Below are 23,679 nucleotides of genomic sequence, written 5' to 3'. Positions count from 1 at the left end.
TTCAAACTTCATTCCATGAAAAACCCCTCTAAAGCTTTTTCAACCAATTTGCTTCATGTTTCAAGTGTTGCACCACTGTCAGACCAAGTCAATATCCTCTTCGCTTCCCATATTATCACTTTCGGTAGAAGAAGCTATCATCCCACTATCATCATCCTCTTTGCTCGAAGAACATAACTTTAGCGGATCGTATTCACTCTCACTTTCACTGTCAGAGTCAAGCAGCAGCTTTATTTTGCACGAGCGACTCATATGCGAGCTATCAGTGGCAGATGCCATCGTTCCAAACATGCCAAAAGGCACACAGAACTTGTACAGTATAGACCACTTATAACGTAACTGCTTATAGTGCAGGACCGGATATAGTGCGGTCTTTTCAGACTCCCGTTAATTTTCTCATAGCACTCCATGTATATACGTATCGCTTATAGTGCAGTTGCGGGAACGAAATACCGGTTACAGTGCGGCTGCCTGGTAGTACGGAAGTCAGCGGAGACGGCGAACGCTCCCCTCAAATGGGCGCCCCAAGGAGTGCTCGAGGAAGAAAGAGAGACGAAGTGGAGGAGAAGGGCACGTGATGGGAACGAACAGCCAGTGAGGCCGAAACCAGAATCTTGAGTGCGAGTCTTGAAATACCACGGCGCGCATAGCGAGCGAGGGCCACGAAACTGCCAACGCCGGCCAACGCTCGCTTCACGATAACAGCAGTAAACGAAACTTCGGGGAGCGGGCGGCGCCGGCACGGCACGGCGAAGAGGCGAAAGGCGCACGGAGATTGTGGAATGTGAGGGCGGCAGGGAAGCGGATTTCGCTTCGGTGGCTCCCCTCGCCTTCCCTCGTAGCTCCCTCACTTTCGACTGTCACCATGCGCGCCCGCCTCCGTGCAGGCCGCTCCAGCCGGCCTGGCGCCAGCTCCCCGAAGTTTCGTTTTCTGCCGTTATCGGGAAGCGGGCGTTTGCCGGCGTGGGCAGTTTCGTTGGCAGGCCTGGGACAGCGCTGCTGCTTCCCTCTGCGCCGTAGCCGCAGCGTGCAAGGTCAACACATGACTAGAAAGTAGAGGAAGCATAAAGGAGAAAGAAGGGTTCAGTGCCATTTTCTACGCGTGGCTACGGTAGCGTGGCTGAGACGTCGGCACGTACACGCATGTTCCGGCGCAACGCAGAATCGGCGACCTTGCCATTTGAGAGAGGGTGAAATTTCCGCCGCGTTTTCTTTTCTTTTTTGTTTTGTTCGCGCGCAACATTGAGGGTCTCTCCTAAGCTTTTACTCTATGGCGGTGCCGGAGCAATGCCCGTCGGAGGCGCCGCCGCGTGAATTATTTCGAATGAACGAGATTCGACTGTAATTTGAATGCAAACTTTCTAGCCGCATTCCTCGGCTGTCGTATACGCGTGGCGGCTCGGTGCACATGTTTTGCATATGTGCGGGCCTCGAAAATTGTTGCTTTGGTTATAGTGCGGTACCGCTTATAGTGCGGATATTCGCGACTCCGGCGAATTACGTTATAAGCGGTCTACACTGTAATTACAAAAACGCAGTCTTTGAGTGCTGACAAACTGCTATCTATATATGTAGTAGAACACAAAGACCGCAATAAACGCACCTCTCCAGTGCTGACAAAATGGCTGCCACCTATGTTGTAGAACAAGAACACTGAATTAACACGGGGTGCTGAAATATGCTGGCATCTATGTAGTAAAACAAAAAAGAGAAAGATAACCGTGGATTTCAAACATTGGCACTGCAGCCATCTATGCAGTAGAAGAAAAGCGAGATGGACGTGCCGAGTTCATCCAAATCAATTTGAAAATGGGACTATTCCCGATGACGAGTTGAGTTTGTCCAAAGCAAGATTAACCAGGATCGTGTTGACAAGCTCAGAGAGAGAGAGAAATAGAAGAGAGGAAAGGCAGGGAGGTTAACCCAACGCAAGTCCGGTTTGCTACCCTGCACTGGGGAGGGGTATGGGATGAAAAGAGAGAGAAAGACATAGAGAGAGCACAGACGAGCTCAGCTTGTCCAAAACACTTAAGGGGCTAATGGAACATGGCAGCATAGAGGTGAGAGTTCAACCCATGGCTTCATTGTAGAATATGCTTTCTTGGCGGTGAAAGTTGTCTAAATGCCTCTCCAGCAAAATGATCTGTATAACAAAGGATTTGAATATGTCCCGGCCAAATTCGTATTTCTCACATGTATTGCGAACTAGACAGTTCACGAACAAAGACCACTGCAACGAATTTGCTTGTACAATGAAGGAAATTAGGTGTCCTCTACCGCTGATTTGTTGCTTTACAACGAATGCCACATAGTGGTGTTCGACTACTCTCTGCAGACATCACCAAGGTGCGCTCTGTGTTATTGCTAACGGCAGCACTAGGGAGGCACTTGACCCACAGAGCTTGATTAGTGTGCCAATATCAGAGTAGCCTCGCTGCACTGCTCCAGGAATCGCTAAATTCATACGTTGCTTGTCGTAACGCAGCAGTGACTGTGATGGCAAACATACGAGGTGTGTTCAAAAAGAAACTGAACTTTTGCTATAACACATTTACTGCTTATGGTACAACGTATTAAGTGCTGTCCCTTTCAAAGTAGTCCCCTCTACTGGCAATGCACTCTTCCCATCTTTTCTTCCATTTTTGGAAAGTCCCTGGAACGCACTTTCTGGAATGGTGCGCAGGTCTCTTCTTGCATTGTCCTGGATCTCCTCTACGGTTTGGAAACGACATCCTTTCAAGGTGGTTTCAAGGTTATTTATAATAAGTTAATTGTTCAACTGGCCGCACCATCAAAAGATACGCACAAAGTCTCTGTTAGGAGAAAGCTTGGCATGATATGACGTGTTTTAGTGACAACTGTCTCCACTTATTAAAAACAGAGCATTAAAAAGAAATCATAAGCCTTGCTTGCAAGAATTCATGGCAGTGGCAGATACCAGCTAATCTTGAAAAGTCACAAACCAACATTTCAGTCAATAAAATGCCACTAATTGACAGTTGTGTTGTTTTGAGACATTAATCCCTGAAATCACAAAGGAATTACAATGTCACTTTGTGTGGGTTTGTCTGTCTGCACTACTCAAGGAGGGCTTCGTGGAAGGAATATATACACAACCCCAATGTATATTTTTTCAAGTTTAAGGACAGATATCTTAAAACTTGTTGATTGTTTTCTTATGTATGCCAGAACCACACAATGTTTGTGGGTCCTCTACATCAGTGCTCTTTCAATAAACAAGTACAACCACAGATCAGCAGTGTGCTTTTTTTCATGCTGCTGTCACTTCAAGATGGTTTCCCCAAAGATTAATTACTGACTTGCCCAACCTTGTCAAATAACCATAATAACAATTACACGCATACTATTCTCAAAGACTGTTGTCAAAGTAAGTGACGCTTTTCACTGTTCGACTGTCTGGGCCACCTCTTGATTGTGTGAGCTTCTAATTCTTTGGCTAAAGCGGCTTTATATGCTGGGCCACTCTTCACTGATTGACAGGTTGCTCCACCTCGGGGCGTATTCTCGAGCGATCACTTTCGTGAGATTTCATGTGACGCAGCACCGTCGACATGAATGGCCAAAAGCATTCCTCACACTGGACGAAGATATCGACCTTCGCACAGTGCCGGGAACGCTGCCGACTGTATACACTGACGTGTTCGGTCTCAAGTTCCGTGAAATCACGTGAAAGTGATTGTATTCCCTGAAAGTGGTCACTTCAGAATGCTGCTACTGGAGCCATCTCTGTAGTGTTGCATAATGTGCTGGTGTAACACGCGCCACAGAGGCGTATCTCTTCTGTGCAGCTGTGCATATGCCACAGTGAGGATGACGTCATCACTGACAGCATCAATCGACACGACACCCTGCATATTCTGTACCCCACTCGCATCCTCCCTCTCAGAAACACCCTCCTTTCCACATTCTCTTCCACTATTCACAGTCCAACCACTGCAGAAAGCCTGCAGTATCACTTATAAAAGTGGTCCATGCTTACAAAACATGCACTTTTTGTAATACTCACAAGCATGCTGTTTTGCCGTCGAAACCAGTAGCAACACAAGACAATGAAGCTTGCTATGACCATCAACACGAGGGCAAATACTAAGATCATTCCAGGAGGCAACCGTGGCCGTGTATGGATCCGTCGCCCTGTGAGCACATTTGATTTTATTTCACATAAAGCACACTGCACTTCCAACACACTGTTTCATGCAGCTTGAATGAAACTTAAGAAGGCGGCACAAGGTTCATAGACAATAACATTGTTCGTAGTCACCTTGAGTACTTTCAACCTTTCTGAATATGTATTTTTTTCAACGCGCTTGGCTAGCTGTTTCATTCAAAGCAATTGCACAAGTTTGTGTGTATTCATATGAAGGCCTAAACTGTTAAAAGAGCATTCAAATGAACACTACCATGGCTGTTTCTAAGAAGTGAACTTTTTAGATGAAGTTCATTTTTCTGGGATCTGAAGAAACTCAACAAAATACAAGGTAAATGACATCACTATGTGACTGCATGCTTAGGTTGTAGGTATCTCAAATTATGTTTTCAAAGAAAACAAATACATGCCTGCTGCAAAGAAGTGACCAAACTTGTGTCAAGTCTAAGCCAGACAGCTAAGTCAGCAACTTTGTCGCAGAGATGTGAACTCGCACTGAATGCAAGTAATAAGGGACAGACTGTCAATGAAAGCTAGCTGAAGCTCTCCTGTCCACTTACTCTGTGGCAGAGTATGGACACACTGTTCATTTAAACGCATATGACAGTACTGCAATCCTTGCATTTTGTAGGCTTTCTTAAAACATAGAGAAAGAACGTGGAACAATCTCGTATAATTAATTACATCAAATGTTCCAGAACATGTCCCACAACTTTTTCGAATACAACTTATGCTGTAAAAGGAATACTAAAAACTTATGATAAATGATTGCAGCTAATTAACTAGCTAAGTTCACTAGAAGAAACACTGCAAGTTGCACAGGACAACTGTTAAAGATACACTGGCAGTCTCATTCCTGTGTGAAGTGCAATTTCTTTTTCTTTTCAATGTGTAGTCAAAGCTACACGAAACCACCCCATTTAAGCAAGCACATGTCTGCAAACAGACAGGCGTAGTTGAGGTAAAAAAACAAAGCTACAACTACATGGACGCTTTCATTGTTCACCACTTTGAACAATTTTTGCAAGGTAACTTTTGAGAACATGGCTACATCTATTAATCTTGTCTGGTGCAAGAACGCATGCCACCAGAGCTTGTCAGCAATTTTTTTTGCTCACACAGAATGTAACGACAGTGCCACTATAATATGTGTCATGCCTGCAGCTTGTACGAGTGCGAGTCAAACGAAAGTGAGCCAACGTGAATATATGACAAACGGGGTACTTTATTTAAAAGTAGTCTCCGTGAGCATTTAGACATTTCTCCCACTGACTATAATTAGTCGCATGAATACCGTCTCGTAAAACTCCTTGGGTTGATGCTTCAAAAAGTCTGTAACTGACTCTTTCATGTCATCGTCCGACACAAATCTGGTTCCCTTGAGCTGTTTCTTCAATTGTCCGAAAATGTGGAAGTCGCAAGGCGACAGGTCTGGGCTGTATGACGGATGTTGCAGTGTTTCCCACTTGAACTTTGCCAGTTTTGTGTTGACGACATCAGCGACGTGGGGATGGGCATTGTCGTGCAGCAAGATGACCCCATTTGGCAATTTTTCCAGGTCGTTTGTTCTTGATTGCGACATGCAGCCGATCCAGCATTTCACAATATCAGAAACGATTGATGGTCTCTCCAGGTTTAGCAAATTCTATCAGTAATGGCCCCTGATGATCGAAAAAAAAAAAAAAGTCAGCAGCACCTTACAGGCAGAAATGACAGCCTTTGCTTCCTTTGGGGGTGGTGAATTCGAATGTTACCACTGTAAGCTTTGCCGTTGTTTCAGAATCGTAGTAGTGGCACCATGATTCACGGTCACAACTGCAGACAAGAAGTCGTCACCCTCATTGTGATACCGGATCAGATGAGTCAAGTCAGCGCCGAACCTCTCCGTCTTGTGGCGGTGGTTCAAAACCACCGGGGGGGGGGGGGAGCAAACTACTCACTGAAGCCTCGAACTGCACTCTGACTTCTATGCAAAATAACGCAACTACAGTCGGCTGACCATGAACAAGTTTACAGTCGACGACTGATTTTCTTGGACACGAACATGCCATGAAAATGTCCGAATAATCGGGCAGTTTGAGAAGAAAAAAAAAAAAAAAAGGAAAGAAAGAAAATGAATTGAGATGGTAAAAATAGGTAGTTTCTTCTAATTATCGTCACAATTAACTGAGACACAGTTCGCAAAAACCATGTATCTCATGCTTGTTCTTGAACATTTATTTTAAATCACATTAATCAATTTCTTATATTATGTATAGTTGGAATCTACAAGAATTAAGCTTTGTTATGGTATATACGACAACATTATATCCTAAGTAGAAGAGCCGCCACGGTTGCTGCAAAAGTACTGAAAACGGGGTGCTCGTGCCGCCGGAGTGAGACCGCCACCTTAATTATACACGTCCTTGAAACGTACTGCTCGTACGTTAAAGAAACGAAAAGCAGCTGATGTAAACGAATTCCGGCTGTTCTGTTTATGGTAAGGCTACGCGCGCAAGCTTATATATAGAATATCACCTACTTCGAAGGATATGTCGCAACAGGTCATATACACATAACGGCACCTGAAAGTGCACGCAGCATTTTGCAGTTACCTTCGGTTTCCTTTGGCTTTTTGAACGGCGAAAAAGATGCTTGGCGGCTCAGTTAATTTTAGCTGGTCAGTGACAGCAGTCAAGGCAACGGCAGCTGGGCATCGAGACGCAGCTGCGCAGGAACACCGCTCTGCCAGCACTGCACACGGCGATGAAATACACTGGTATCACAAAACACCCATAACAAACTTCTGGCATCATGCACAGCGAGACGGCGAGACGTAAACACCCGCCCTTGTCACGTGAACCTCATATGCCGAGGCCACGGCCCTACGGCCGAGATGTCCCTAGAATAACCTTTGAAAATCCCCAGTTTGCCGACAGATCGAGTCATTTATACTTTTTCATGCAACAATGACAGCAATTGTCGCGCAATATTATAGCGGTACTTGCGCGAAAAACGATCGTCAAAAGCAGAATTAACACATGTCACACGCCATTCATTTGTACTTCGTTATTATTTCTATATTCCGATTTGTCCAACTTTGCGTTCAAGGGGTCTCGTTTTTGCAAAAGGCGACAAAGCAGCTAGCGGTTGCCCGGATGAAAACAAATCGCTTTGTCGAAACGCGGGGCCCAAGGTGACCACCGCTGACCCGCTTGTACTAGAAGAAGAGCTCGGGGACCATTAAAGAAAGTACACAGACAAGGCAAATGACAGGCCGCTGGACTTACACATACATTCGACTCTCGACCCTGACCGGACCGACAAAATTGATCGAATTATCCAGTGGGTTGAATTAAACAAGATGCAGAAAAAAAAAAAGCATCAAAACACACCGCTGATTCACTTGGCAGTATTTGCCCGATTCTTAAGATTAATTACATTAATTAATTAGGATTACTTCCCAAAAAGGAAACCAAGCAAACGTCGCCAACATACGACCAGGCGCGTTCGGATACGCCAGAGACGTATGTATATATGCAAGTTGAGTGACTGGAAAGAATGCTTACTTACTATCTAACAAGCCCCACTAGAAAGTTTCTGCAGTAATTTTTGAAGTTAGCTTCGCCACAATACAGCCGTGTTATGCGGCAAAGTATACAAACGCCGCAAAAGCGGTTCTTGGTCCAATTTTTGGAGGGGAACAAAAGGTGCGCATTATAATTGGGCAAATACCGTAAACGGACATTGTGAGCTACCGTTATTGCTTGCAAATCTTCCTAGAGCAGGCCGATAATAGGCATTTTCGACGGAGATGGGGACGTCTGTTCCAACGTCCCATAAGCTCTGCCGAGACAGGCTGCCAGTAAAAGGGGCCGCTATTGGGGTTACCATAGGGGTCAGGCGAGTGCATGTCGACTGGTCAAGTTCGAATTATCCGGCGAAGGCCAATTTTAGCATCGAAATAACGAAAGTCTGGACCCATTGAAACACATATGGGTGCGGGCCGCGATCTAGCTATGGTTGAGATCAAATTAACCAGAAAATGGAATTAACCGGAGTCAGATAACGTTTGCTGTAATGCATTTGTTGAAAAAAAAAAACAGAAAAAAAAACATTGCAAGCTATTTGGCGCATTAAAAAAAATGCGCATAGAACGGGACAAGAAAGTGAGACAAACACAACGGCTTCAGTTGCAAATCAGCAGTGTTTGTTTCACTTTCTTCTCCCATTCTATGTGCTGCTTTTGACATGATTCTGCTCAGCTGGGCTCGCTAAGACTCTGACCCACCAGAATTCTACACAGCTGGGTTCACTTGGATTCAAGCTCACCAATATATTTTACTCAGCTACTCACAGACTCGCAAGACGCCTGCCGGCTCTTCCTTCGGGGAGTTCTACCGGTCAGGGTCCTTCGCATACTAGGACCAAGCCTCCAAATGGACCACGGGATAACCTGGTGTCCCGCGCACATCGAAGTGGAAGGCAACGATCGGGCAGATCGCCTGGCTCGAGGTATAACAGGCCGAGCTGCGATACATACTGCTCGAACGGACGCCTCTCCTACACCCGGCAGCACGCCGAGAGACATACTTGAGGCACAACGACTAGGAAGACGAACCAAAGCTCGACCTCACCCCAAGCTCAACAGGCGGCAGGCGAGGGACTGGTGCCGAATACAGACAAACACCTACCCACACTTACGTAGACTACACAAAATGTTTGCCGACAAATACAGCGACAGATGTTCATGGTGCGACTCCACCCCGACACTAGAACACATCACTTACCAATGCACGCAGCGTCCGGCAGACGCCGTCTCGCCGCTACTTAACGACACACTTAGCAATTGGTCGTAGGAGACACGACTCTCCGAACTGGACTTGGGAAGCCAATTGGCGACCCTCGACCAGGCCCGGCGCGCCACAATAGCCAGTAGGGCCCTGGAAGAGGGGCTCCACCCACAGTAACCAAGCACAATCTTTATTTCAATAAAGTTGTTTCTCTCTCTCTCTCAGCAAGGCTCATTCGAAATCAGACTCGCCGAAATTCTACTCAGTTGGACTCACTCAGACTCATGGGTCAGTCCGAGTGTGAGCGAGATTGCCAGCCTACGTGTATCATATTGTTGGTATAAGTCAAGGTGACAAAAGCAATACCCCAAGAAACTAACAAAACTCAATCGATCGTAATTCAATTGTGGGACGAAACCGCACAATGGGAAAACTCGGCAAAAGAAGGGGTATCGCCCAGCAAGAGCGGCAGTGCAGCGGCAGTAATCCACTCCTCCCCGCCTCCTTTTTACCCTCCCCTTTGCCCTCTCCTGTAGTCTTCTAGTCGTCCTTACTGCTGGGACATGTTGACTTGGAAGTTTAGCACCGTGGTCCTACTGCGTCTTTGTCCCCGTCTTAATAGTGCTATTATATTCTGTTCTTCGTTATGCCTAAGAAAACGTACTAGAAACATTAAAAATAACAACATTACGGCAGAATCCATCTCACGATGGCTATCAATGTTAATGCCATTCACATTCAAGCAATGTAGCAACACACTGTATTTTTGAACACACCTTTGACTGTAACCTGTAGTGGTCATTCTGACATTTCCCCTACTTTGGGTTCATTATCAATTGCACGGATCCCATGCTTATGCGGGTAATGGTGCCAAGCAAAGCTTTCTTTCATGTTTGCGCAATATGTAAATCTTATGCAAAACAAAATGTTAATGACGAAAATGCTTGTACAAAATGATGCAAATGGCATGTACATTTACGCACTTCTCTGTAGCCGACTTCATTGAATTTTATGTTGCTGAAGAGCCCCACGCTCCTCGTTCAGTGCACGCTGAAGCAGGACAGGCCGCACAAGAGGCACGAAGAACCAACCTTGCTCAAAGCATGCTTAAGTCCCAGTTTGTTCATTTCAATTCTTTTTCCACACTTGGATGCTTCTGTTGCCGACTTCCTCACTTTTTGCCTTTGCGTATTCGGTGCATGCGGTAGCGGCCAAGAATGGGAACATGCTCAGTGGTGGTGCTGCAGCAGGCAGGGTTAGCCTTGCCCATGATTGGCCGGCAATTATTCCGCCTGGGCATCTCACAACTTGTTAGCAAAGGTGTGTCATCAGGTGTTGATCAACTCTGTAGTAGCAACGCTCGTTCAGCACTCGTCCTGTTGTGTTCGTTTTCGATTCCTGTCCTCGTCTTCTTCGCACTGCTTCAAGTTATAATCAACTCTACTTTTTGAAGAAAGGCAATCGGCAGTTGTAGAACTCCCTTCCTGAATACTGCAGGCCGTTCAGGGAACACTACGTCTTCGAGACTTATGTTTGGAAGACCTTTCTTTTGTAGGTTGTGAACACTTTTTCTTGGATATAGAATGCTAATTTTCTGGCCTTGCAGTTAACAATGACGATGACAGTGTTAACTGCCATCGTCAGTGTTAACTGTCATCAGACAGAATGCTAGACAGGAGGGCTACAGAACCAGATGTGAACCTCAGTAATGTTTGCTGGTGGGTTAGTTGGTGATGAATTCTTTATAGCAGTGTTACAGCACATATAAACGTAGGAAAAACCAAGGGACAGGAAGGAGTACAGACCACAGCTCAGAACTTGCCTAATGTATCCGAGAAAGTGTTGCCTTCTGGTGTAGATGCCGTGTTCAAAGGCTTTTGACCTTTCCCACCACCGTACCAGAGCATGTAGGGTAATTTTCAACCTGAATGGCAACTGCAAAGTTATCTGTACAAGGACTACCCGTGGCTGCTCCTGTGCCTTCAGCCAATGCCTCAGAATGGGTTGAACCAATGGCGTGTGTTCGCTGAAACCATCGGCCAGACCAAGGGATTGCTGCAGCAGCAGGCACTTATAATGCTTTGACAGTGCATCCCAAGCAAGGTCGCTACTCAAGGAAACCGCATCCACATGCTAGGTGGAGTGTCACTTCCTGAGCACATTAGGCAAGTTCTTAGTTGTGGTCAGTACTCTGTCCTGTTCCTTCTTGGTTCTTTCACGTTTATATATGCTGTAACACCGTTACATCAATCAATTGCCAGCAAACATTATTGAGGTTCAATTTGTATGAGGATGGGAGGCATCTTGCAGGAGATGCATGGTCAAAGCTTTAACTGTGTAGGTTAGCTACAACCTTTATAGAAAAAGACTTATTCAAACATTTAAGAACATTAGAAGTGTGTTTTACAACTACATATGATGTTTGCCCTGCGTTTGTGCCACATTCAGAGTTTACATTTCAAGTGAATAAACAGCATCTTGTGGTTGATGTGTAGCTAATGTTTCAAGAGTGTCAGTTAAATACGAGCTTTGCAAAAACTTATTTATGCAAGTGCTTGAGAACATTACATGCAGCCATTATACACATTGTTGCCCATTGTCCTGAGAGAAACTCCAAGGTGAAAGAGTGATAGTGTTTAAATTGCAGTATGTTTGTAAACTTCACACATTGCATAGATGAACCAGTAGTGACTAACTATCTCGTGGCCATGCCCCTACTGCTCATTCTGTGTAGGCTAAGACACTTATGAATTGCTGCAAGCTAAAGTATCACCTGTGAAACACTGAAAACACTCATTTAGTAAAATAATAGTCACGGTAAATTATCTTTATTTACAACTTCGTAACAGCCAAAATTAAATGGTGTACAGGCTGACATACACATTTGTAATGCAAGGAGTAAAATTGTGCACATATAAATAACAATTAAATGAAGGCAGGCACACTTTGTAAGAGTCAACAAAGATCGTGACACAATACAGACATAATGCAATTGCCTTGCATATCACAGTGTACAAAAAGGCACCGGTAAGCACACCGATGACCACAAACTAATCCGGAAAGCCTGAGCATGAAAAGGGCGTGAAATGTTGCTTATTTGGATGCGACAAATTCAGTGCTCCACACTGGCAAATGTGACGAGGATTCATAGGTGCAGTCACATTCACGACATAAATCTGAACATTGAGAACATGTGCAAACACATTCAGAACATGCAGAGCACAAAACTACACCTGCTGAGGAGCCAGAAAGGCAGTCTTCACTTTTATGAGTTGGCAGTGTGACGAGTTGTGTGCATCAGTTAAAAACTTGTGTGAAGAGTTGTGCACATGAGTTAAAGACTTACATATCTTATAGGCAAGCACTTTAGCTAAGAAGTTAGGGCAAGAAATTACTTGCCAAAACTACAGCAAACCCTCGTTATAACAAAATCGCTTTATTCAAAATATCAATTTTATTCGAACGTCCTGAAGTCCTGACTACAGCCCACGCATTCTATACCAGATTATTCTATATATAGTGGCGCCAGACTCCACTTAGCATGAAGTGTGACGTGTGAGATTCGCCCGAGACAATTTGGTGCAGCATACACACTGCAACACTCTTGCTTTTCTTTGTGCCAAACTGCCGAGGCACAGAGTGCTGAGCGTGCAAAGGCCATTTTTCCATGTCCTGCAGGTCTGTGGCTGCAACACTTATCACGAGCGAGAGATGGGGCAGCTGTTGATGAGCATCATCAGAATATTGCTGTTATGCCGTCGCCCTTGTCAAACCCAGCTTTGTTTCTGTGCACCAAGTTTTACGAGTCTCCGGATGGCCAGACTGCATTTCCTGTGTTACTATTGCTCCTTTAGAGCACCTGTGCTTTTAATGAAACACCGCTTAGAACAACCTTTGTTGTTGCGAATTTCTAATTATAACGAGGGTTTACTGCATCTGCATGTGACAAAAACAGTTTTTTTATTGCATCTGGCATTCAAAGTAAAAACTGCAGGAGAACCATTGTAACAAACAGTACGTAGATCTAACTTAAGTGCCACAATAAGTGCTCACACCAGTGACACTGGCAGTGACATACAGCAACGGAAACCTGATATATTAGACATTAAAAGCCTCACTGTTAAAAATAAATTCATGTGGCTTAACATCTCAAGACGGCTCATGGACTATGACACAACGAAGTGGGTAACTTTGAATTTTTTTCGACCACCTGGAACTTCTGCATTTTGCCTTTTGCATTTAGGAAAATTTTTTGCATTCTGTCTCCATCAAAATGTGGCTGCCGCGGTGGGTAATAAGTAATGCACACTTATGTATTGTACCTTCCTTATTATTTGGTCTCACTGCAATGAACTGTTATATCATATCTCACCAGTGGAAGAGTTGAATATTAAAATGATTCCACGGAAATATTGCTTTCAATACACAAGATGTGAAAGATGCATGTTTTGGCAGTAGTGGTTTGAAATTTTCACTGTGAATGACAGAATTGCATTGTTCAATGTTAAAAAAAAAGCGAATTGTGTGCAATCATAAAACTTAAATTTGGCAACTCACTCAGCCACCGACATAACAGTACAGCATATACTTACTCATTTGTGTAGTATTTCGCACTGAAACCTTACAGAAGTATGATTGTGACTGAACAAAAGATCAAGCCCCACAAATCCCCTTATTCCAATATGAATATACCTCAGACTGCCCTCTTTGCCTTTCATATCAATAGACTTCCTCTCTCTTGCTGTCGGTCACAGAGAGCGACTAGACGGTGACAATGGGCAAATGTGCAAAAATTCGGAGTATCCCTAGTGCACACCAGATAAAACTGGCTTTGCTATGTGGCCTCCTTAGGTTCTGCACAAATTAATATCACTCGTAGTGTAGGAAATAACTACCATATAGATCCAGTGCTTAACAGTTGAAGATAATGCCACAAAGTTGCTTACACTGCTTTGAAACTGCACTTGAATTTGTGTTATCAGCTGCAAGTTCTTTAAGGTGACAAAATATTAGTGAGTGCTCTTAAAATATATCTTCTTTTTTTTTCATGTGGTCACGTGCAAGGACTTAGGAGCAGTCAATAAAGAGAAGTGCAGCATTAGCACCTGCCTTGCTTGTACGTGAGGCTTTTCGTTTGTTTCTTGCGTGCTGCCTGTTTTACACAGTTAATAAATAATGAGCAATAACAAATCAGATCGTATTTCCATTCTCGTACAGCATTGGCAACAAAGCTTTTGTCGATGAATGTCAGTAACAAAAAAAAGAAAGCTGTGCACGTCAGGACACCACTTGTTCACTGGCTCAATGTGTCCACTTGAAATGAGCCTTCTATTTTCATCATTCACCTGCTGAACATTATAATTAGGAACAGTGAGACAATTACACTTTTTTCTTGCCTGCTCTTTCTTGTGTGTAGTCACAAGTGATTAATAAATAGAGAAAAAGAATATAAAGAGCAAAATGGGTAATAAAAAGCAATATCATATATTATATCACGTATGGCCATCAATTTCAATTTATTGTTTCCCGTACTCAATGCAGTGAACGTTACTGATGCTTGGTGGTGGATGGTGAGAAACACAGAGGAACTTGACTGTTGCAATGTATAAACACTTATACTACATATACTGTTTTATATATATTGTATATACTATGTATGCAGGAGACGGCAGAGTGCCTGCAAATGAATCAGAATAAATAAACTCTGAACTATCCTGGTTTGGACACTCTGGAAAGAGATTCTATTGTGATATAAAAGTAACGTAGCACATCTACAGAGAAATATAATAACCACGTCCTTTCCCAACTTCAAAATGATGTTATCACAGTTCCTGACAATTTTACAATTCACAATGCTATAAATCTGTCAGCATTTTCCTGCACTTTGTCAGCAAATTGAACCTACAAATATCCGCGTCGCTCAAGGCAAGCTTCCATTCCACATGTAATAATGCCCGGTATCAGTTCTGATCAATATCAAACAGTTCTGTGCAAAGAGGATGCAAGGCAATAGAGCAAAGGCCTCAAATAAACCTGGTTTCAAGTCCAGGCATCACTAAGCTTCACCACTTGCGACGCCAGTTGCACTGCGCAGCACGCTCACGAAGCTACAGGTACATAAAAGGGACTGGTAAAATGGTACACAACAATGATAAAAGTGCGAACCGTGTGCTAATGAATTATCCAGAGCTGACCACTGGCCTCAGACTGCAACATCACATGATACTCTCGAGTACCTGCTCTTTCAATGTGCAACACATGCCACTGCGTGCCGCCAGCTCCTGTCTGCCTTCAGGAGACTCGGCCTTGCCTCCAACACCGAGATATTTTGCTCTTTCCTGAAGGCACATCATGGATTTGAAAGCTCACATTGCGACAACGACTTCCCTGAAGGAGACTTGGCCTTGAAGCATACATTGCAACACTGGACAGCTGACTGCTCAACATGCACTAGTGTCTATTTTTTATATTTTCGTGTTAAATTCTTTAGGTATCTGCATAAACATATACAGTGGAACCTCGGTGATACGATCTTCACGGGAACCGGAAAATAAAACGTATCATCCGAAAATCGTATCATCCAACGTATTATCTAACCAAATTGTATTATCGGGAAAAGGAAAAAAAAAAAACAAAAACATGTATTATCCAGTAAAACGTATTACAGCAGAATCGTATCGAGGTTTCACTGTAGTATGTTAGTTTCTTTGCCATGTTTATTCACATATCCTTTGTGTCTATTTCGTTGGATGTAACTTCATTTTCGGCACGCCCTTTAGTGTCGTTCCCCTTCCATTATTTCCCCCCTCTTTCTCACTTCCTTGGCTACAGGACACTTCCAGAAGGTGTCCACCGACAGGTGCGACAGTTACAATGTTCGCAGCTTGTCCTTCTCCATCACTTCTCTTTAAACAATACAAGTAACAACAAAACCAGAATTGAGGACGAAATATGAGTCACGCAACATGTGTTGCAGCTGACACCCTCTTACACAAAAATCGAACCCACGACCTCATGCTCCACAGCAGAACGCCATAGCCACTGAGCCACTGTGCTGACCACCATTCACAGCGGTGATCACCATTCACCAACACATGTCTGATCACTATTCGCACTAGAGCTTATCTATGACTTTCTGAAATGGGTTTCAGGGGGTACGGTTTGGTTGATGTAAGGTGGTGGTGGATAAAATGGTGCAGACGGTGATGGCAACGGTGCAGCAGATGGCTGTTCCAGTGGCACCGTGTTGTTACCCATGTAGGGGAGTCCCTGCGGGTACGGTACGTTTGGTTGCGGATAGTACGCAGGTTGTGGATATGACGCAGCTGGAGACTGAGTTCCTCCTGGGACCACAGGGTACACTTCCGGTAAAGCACGTGTCCTTGTGCCCGACGTCACCGGAGCTGGAGCCAGTGGTGGTGGAATGTGGGGACTGGCATGCTGCACCATCAAAAAGATAGAAGGTTCTTGAGTGATTTGGTTCGTGGACTGGGTTGTAGTGTCATAAGTGCAGTTGACTTATGTCACTTTGGCAGTAGGATCTTGATATGAACAAACTGGTGCACCCTTCATCAAAGGAAGTAAGGGCGATCCAGTCATAAGTGCCACTTTAACCCCTTGAGTGTTTTGTTATTTTGACCAAAAGTGATTTTACCTTGCTTCCTTTTTTATGGCTTATATTCAAAGTTAATTACATCGAAAACCCTTCTAAAGCTTTTTATAACCAATTTGCTTCATGTTTCAAGTGTGAACACGTTGCACCACAGTTGGACCAAGTCAATATCCTCTTCGCTTTCCATATCATCACTATCGGTAGAAGAAGCTATCACCCTACTATCATCATCCTCTTTGCACGAAGAAACTAACTCTAGCGGATCGCTTTCAATCTCACTTTCACTGTCAGAGTCAAGCAGCAGCTTTATTTTGCACGGGCGACTCACGTGCGAGCTGTCAGTGGCAGACACCATCGTACCAAACATGCCAAAAGGCACAAAAAAATTGTAATTCCAAAAACGCGGTCTTTGAGTGCTGATGAACTGCTGCCATCTTTATATTTAGTAGAAAACAAAGACCTGCAATAAACACACCTCTCCAGTGCTGAGAAAATGGCTGCCACCTATGTTGTAGAACACGAAGACTGAATCAACACGGGGTGCTGAAAAAGTGCTGGCATCTATGTAGTCAAACAAAAAAGAGCAAAATAATTGCGGATTTCAAACGTTGGCAGCCATCTATGCAGTAGAAGAAAAGCAAAATGGACATGCTTAGTTTATCTAAATCAATTTGAAAATGGAACTATTGCTGTTGACAAGTTAAGCTCGTCCAAAGCAAAATAAACCAGGATTGCGTTGACAAGCTGAGCTCGTCCAAAACACTTAAAAGGAACATGGCAGCATAGAGGTGAGAGTTCAACCCGTGGCTTCATTGTAGAATATGCTTTCTTGGAGGTGAAAGTTGTCTACAGTTGAATGCCTCTAGAGCAAAATGATCTGTATAACAAAGGACTGAATATGTCCTGGCCAAATTCATATTTTTCACATGTACTGTGAACACCTCTATAACAAATTTGCTTGTGCAGTGATAGAATTTAGGCGCCCTCTACCGCTGATTTGTTGCTTTACAACCAATGCCACATAGCGATGTTCCACATATCTCCGCAGACATCACCATAGCCCACCCTGCACTAGCACTAACGGCAGCACTAGCGAGACACTAGCCCCACAGAGCTTGATGAGTGTGCCAATATCAGAGCAGTCTTGCGGCACAGCTCCAGGAATCGCTAAATTCGTACGTTGCTTGTTGTCATGCAGCAGTGGGTGTGATGGCAGACATATGCATTGCAACTGACGACGTGATGATGTAAATCTTAACTGAAGAACCAATGACATCTTCCAAGCCATCTAAGGCAGAAAGGATGCGAATGTCAAGGAAGGCAAGTGATAAAGATCCTGTAAGTGAACCAATAATTTTAACAGCAAGGGAGGCGATAGCAGTATTTGGCAATCTGCAGCTCTAATTTGCGTAGTTCTCGCATTTCGTCATGAAGCATGCTCTGTACCTATATGCAATAAGGTTAGTTGTAGTCCCAATCAGTCAAACAAAGTGTGCATAAACAAAAAAGAAATTGCGAATTATTTCACTATGAAGTGACCTTATTACGAAGGATTCTGGAGATGCCGTGAACTTTCTTATGAAGGCATTTGACTGTATACAAAAGTACCAACAGAGAGCTAGACAAAGAACTAAGCTCATTTATAATAAGTTAATTGTTCAACTGGCCGCACCATCAAAAGATATATACGCACAAAGTCTCTGTTAGGAGAAAGCTTGGCATGATACGACGTGTTTTAGTGACAACTGTCTCCACTTATTAAAAACAGAGCATTAAAAAGAAATCATAAGTCTTGCTTGCAAGAATTCAAGGCAGTGGCAGACACCAGATAATCTTGAAAAGTCACAAACCAACTTTTCAGTCAATAAAATGCCACGAATTGACGTTTGCATTGCTTTGAGACATTAATCCCTGAAATCACAGAGGAATTAAAATGGCACTCTGTGTGGGTTTGTCCACACTACTCAAGGAGGGCTTTGTGGAAGGAATATATACACAACCCCAATGTATTTTGTCAACTTTAAGGACAGTTATCTTGAAACTTGTTGACTGTTTTCTTATGTATGCCAGGACCACACAATGTTTGTGGGTCATCTACATCAGTGCTCCTTCAATAAACAAGTTCAACCACAGATCAGCACTGTGTTTGCCTATTGCCTTCAATTTTTTTCATGCTGCTGTCACTTCAAGATGGTTTCCCCAAAGATGAATCACCGACTTACCCAACCTTGTCAAATAACCATAATAAAAATTATGCACATACTATTATCAAAGATTGTTGTCAAAGTAAGTGAAGCTTTTCACTGTTCGACTGTCTGGGCCACCTCTTGATTGAGTGAGCTTCTAATTTTTAGGCTAAAGCGGCCTTCATGTGACGTGCCACTCTTCACTGATTGATGGGTTGCTCCACCAGGGGGCGTATTCTCGAGCGATCACTTTCGCAAGATTTCATGTGATGCGGTACCGTTGACATGAATGACCAAAAGCATTCCTCACACTGTACGACGACATCAACCTTGGCACCATGCCAGGAATGTTGTCGGCTATATACACTGACGTGTTCGGTGCCAAGTTCCGCAAAATCTTGTGAAAGTGATTGTATCCCCTGAAAGCGATCACTTGAGAATGCCGCTGCTGGAGCCATCGCTGTGGTGTTGCATAATGTGCTAGTGTAACACATGCCACTGAGGTGTGTCTCTTCTGCTATAATGAATTGCAGCTGTGCATATGCCACAATGAGAATGACATCATCATTGACAGCATCAATCAACACCCTGCATATTCTGTACCCCTCTCATGTCCTCCTCTCAGAAACTCCCTCTTTCCACATTCTCTTCCACTATTCACAGTCCAACCACTGCAAAAAGCCTGCAGTGTCACTTACAAAAGTGTTCCATGCTTACAAAACATGCACTTTTTGTACTACTTACAAGCATGCTGTTTTGTCGTCGAAACCAGTAGCAACACAAGACAACGAAGCTTGCTGCGACCATCAACACGACGGCAATTATAAAGATCATTCCAGGAGGCAACCTTGGCCGATGCATCCGGCGCCCTGTGAGCACATTTGACTTTACTTCACATAAAGCACACTGCACTTCAAACATACTATGTTTCATGCAGCTTGAATGAAACTTAAGAAGGCGGCACGATGTTCATAGACAATAATATTGTTCGTAGTCACCTTGAGTACTTTCAACATTTCTGAATATGTATTCTTTTCAACGCGCTTGGCCAGCTGTTTCATTCAAAGCAATTGCACAAGTTTGTGCGTATTCATATGAAGGCCTAAACTGAAACTGAAAACATTCTATCAAATGAACACTACCATGGCTGTTTCTAAGAAGTGAACTTTCTACATGAAGTTCATTTTTCTGGGATCCGAAGAAAGTCTACAAAATACAAGATAAACGACATCACTATGTGACTGCATGCTTATGTTGTAGGTCTCTCAAATTATATGTTTTCAAAGAAAACAGCCAGCATGCCTGCTGCAAAGAAGTGACCAAACTTGTGTCAAGTCTAAGCCAGACAGCTAAGTCAGCAACTTTGTCACAAAGATGGAAACTCACACTGAATGCGAGTGATAAGAAACAGACTGTCAATGAAAGCTAACTTAAGATCCCCTGTTCACTTACTGCGTGGCACAGCATGGACACACTGTTCATCGAAAACGTATATGACAGTACTGCAATCCCTTTATTTTGTAGGCTATCTTTAAAACATACAGAAAAAAAAATATGTAAAAGATTTCATGTAATTAATTATGTCAAATGTTCCAGAACATGTCCTACAACTTTTTTAAAGACAACTTATGCTGTAAAAGGAATACTAAACACTTTTGATAAATGATCGCAGCTAATTAACTAGCTAAGCTCACTAGAAGAAATATTGCAAGTTGCACAGGACAACTGTTAAAGATACACTGGCAGTCTCATTACAGTGTGAAGTGCAATTTCTTTTCCTTTTCAATGTGTAGTCAAAGCTACACGAAGCCCCCATTTAGGCAAGCCACGTGTCTGTAAATAGACAGGCGTAGTTCAGGTTAAAAAAAAAAAAAAGGCTGACCACAACATTGGCACTTTTGTTGTTCCCCACTTTGAACAATTTTAGCGAAGTAACTTTTGAGAACATGGCTACATCTATTAATCTTGGCTGGTGCAAGAACTTATGCCACCAGAGTTTGTTATAAATTTTTTTGCTCGCACAGAATGTCATGACAGTGTCACCATAATTTGTGTCATGCCTGCAGCTTGTATATACCAATTAGGCACCTGATCAGTCAACAATCACTTCTGATGAACCACAAGAAAAGCGCAACATAAGAGCGTGCTTGTTTTGCATAAAAAAAAGGCATGGCACTGTTGCATTATAAGGTTACAAATAAAATGTCAAGAGAACTTACATTTTTCGTCAAATTCATGATCAAAAGCATATGCCAGATTGAGGAGAAAACTGAAGCAGATACATTCCACAAAAGTCTTGATGAAACGATCCATGCTGGTTTCAAAGTGACAACAGCTGCTCCAGGACGGCCTGCAAACAACAAGAATGCAATAATTTGCTGTTTGTTGATAAAATTGGGGGTGTTTGAATAGTTAAATTTTCAAATTAAATTGAATACAAATATTCAAATAGAAATAATTATGCAGGACCAACACCTATGTGGGAATCTAAATGAAGTGAAGCTTTATTGAGGGAGAGAGAGAGGAAAATATATTGAGGAAACGCAGAGAGTCCTCTACCCTACTGCTCTGCTCAGGAGGAAAGGGAAGAGGAGAGAAATAGGGGACAGAGGAGTAATGACGAGGACAGGCAGCAGGATGCGATTATATACAGGTTTGTGTTTGAAGGGCCCATTCACAGCCTTGAATCTAGGCCTGTGTTAACTAAATATTCTAAAGGAACCTTGATGGCTTGCTTTGCTGATATGTCCAGCCAAGAGCGCAGTAACACTTTTTCACTGAGCGGCCTGCTGTTAATTGGCGCCAACGAAGAAATCAATGCCTACCTTTCAGAGCCATAATAGGGGCAAGCAACAAATATGTGATGCAGTGTCTGAGGTACTTTGCAGATATCGCTGTTTGGCGAATCCAGGCTTCGGGTGCAATGCAAATATTGTCGCATTAACGCAGCACCTAGTCTGCTCTTCAACACGGTACACTGAAAACCCCGCCAATGATGCTGCTACATTTATTTACAAATCAGGTAGCATACTGGAGTCACAAGCGCGGGCAAATGCCTGGATGAAAAGCTCCAGAAAAGGTTACCAACCTGAAAGGAAAACCAGTATTGTTTGTTGCTTTCGGTTTCGCTCCAGGGTTAAAAAAAAATTGCACCGTTTCAGTTCAGTACTGGTTCAAGCAAAAATAGCGTGTTTTTTTGTTTGTTATTGGTTCAGTTCCGGTTCGATACCGTGTGTCATGCTGTTCACTGTTTGACATGCAAGGCAACTGAGGAGCTCGTAAATGATAAACTATTTTGAATTAAATGGGGCGCCATGGCAATGACAATAATGAAACAATGGGACAGCATGTCACCAGATACATGTAAAGTGCTACGTTTGCTAAAGGAGAGATATTACTACAGCACTGACCATTGTTTCAAAGGGATGCAAACATGGTGAGACTTTCCAAATAGTAAATTGGAACATATTTCTATAGGCCTATAGGCTGCCTAAAAGCGAGCCATTCTCATTGAATGATTGGAAATTATTGAGCAGATGTTATTTTCCCAAGCGTTTGCTAAAAAAAACTGGTGCCGCTGTTCAACAATTGTGGCTATCCTGCAGCAGAACCATTTGGAACAGTCCTGGCATCCATCATTCCGTCTCTCTAGCCATTATTTTGTCTCCCTGTAGACTCTACTAAGAGTATTTATCTCATATTTTCAAAAGAAACGAATATGCGACAACCTTAAACAGTAAATTCTCAAATTGAATGCGAATCAAATAGCGGGGGATACTTGATTTGTATTCGAAATTTCAAATATTCACACACTCCTAGATAATATATATAAATAAAGATAGCAGTAACAATCAAAGAAGTGTTTTGACATTAGGTTGCCTCACTTGCAGTGCTGCATGCTCAATGACAACACTGTAACCATCACCAAAATATGTCTTACACACTGGAAAGATCACAGTGCACATCCTGGGCATGATAAAGGCATAGTTATCATACAGTATAAAAAGGATGTGCCAATGCATCGAAAAAGCATCAGATACACATTTTGCATCGCTACTGGTTAAAGGAAATTAATGCCATACATGCAATAAATGGTAAGCAATGTCACCATGGAAAATATCTGGAAATTATCTGACCACGGTCGTCACTACACTGAGAGCATCACTTGAAGAACATCAACATTACTTTTGTGAGCAGTATGAAACCGGTCGTTATTGTCCACGCCATGCACAGCGAAGCAGTCACGGCATAAAGAAACTCAAGGCACAATGCAGTCAAGCAAGAAAATGCAATTCGTCACCATTGCACACTCACTAGCTGTGACACATGAAAATTTTGTGATAAGGTGCAGCATCTTTAGCGAAGGATTTGAATTATTTAAGAAGTTTCCAAGGTCAACATAATGAGGGAGGCATAAATAAAAATGCAGTACTGACATCTCAAAGACAACCGAAATCAAGGGATTCCTGAAACTGATCGCAGGAACGTATTGCAACAGGAACTGATTGCAACAGGAAGTTGCTGAGTGTTTTGGGCAGCAGACGGGATAGTGCCAAAACAGTGCAATGTCATCGGGTGCCTTACCGGAAGGGTAATTGAAAAGTCTCTCTTGAACATAAGGTAGATGTCTGGCCTTCATATTCCACAGCAAAACTTTACCCAAACATTTATTCATCTGGCAATGAACATCAGTCGGCAGATGCCTGTGCTTCAACTTCACTCAATGAATGCAAGAAAAGCATGATGCACACCGCCTTCTGTAGTGTATATAACAAACTATCGGAGTCGGTACTTCAAAGTAAATATATGGATTCCATTGGGTTTCCAGTGTCTTCGCCAGTCACTGTACACCACTGCGACTTTTTACCATATCGTTCCTTACAAATGTGCAGTGTCTGTTCTCCGGACAGCCAGTAGAATTTCTGAAACGGATTTCTCCTG

At 43.2% G+C, this 23,679-nt stretch overlaps 1 protein-coding gene and 1 long non-coding RNA gene across 4 annotated transcripts in view; one reads left to right on the top strand and one right to left on the bottom strand.

Moving 5' to 3' along the window:
* Positions 1 to 23,679, top strand: part of LOC119432944 (prolyl 3-hydroxylase 2) — a 207,485-nt gene that overhangs the window by 113,931 nt on the left and 69,875 nt on the right. The gene's annotated exons all lie outside the window — the stretch shown is intronic.
* LOC119432415 (uncharacterized) overlaps positions 1 to 23,679 on the bottom strand; it is a 50,191-nt gene that overhangs the window by 25,525 nt on the left and 987 nt on the right. Inside the window, exons 2-3 of one of the 2 annotated variants that reach the window (XR_007464502.1) lie at positions 20,958 to 21,088; positions 19,483 to 19,607 (exon numbers count right to left, since the gene is read on the bottom strand). This is a non-coding gene — a long non-coding RNA (uncharacterized LOC119432415). Of the gene's footprint in view, positions 1 to 6,762; positions 7,000 to 19,482; positions 19,608 to 20,957; positions 21,089 to 23,679 lie in introns of those variants that run through there. The other variant, XR_007464505.1, reaches the window with a different exon arrangement.

The sequence above is a fragment of the Dermacentor silvarum genome, chromosome 11 (genome assembly GCF_013339745.2).
Source record: "Dermacentor silvarum isolate Dsil-2018 chromosome 11, BIME_Dsil_1.4, whole genome shotgun sequence".
Lineage (NCBI taxonomy): Eukaryota > Metazoa > Arthropoda > Arachnida > Ixodida > Ixodidae > Dermacentor > Dermacentor silvarum.
The sequence above is the reverse complement of the archived record's forward strand: the minus strand, read 5'-3'. Positions and strand labels throughout refer to the sequence as shown.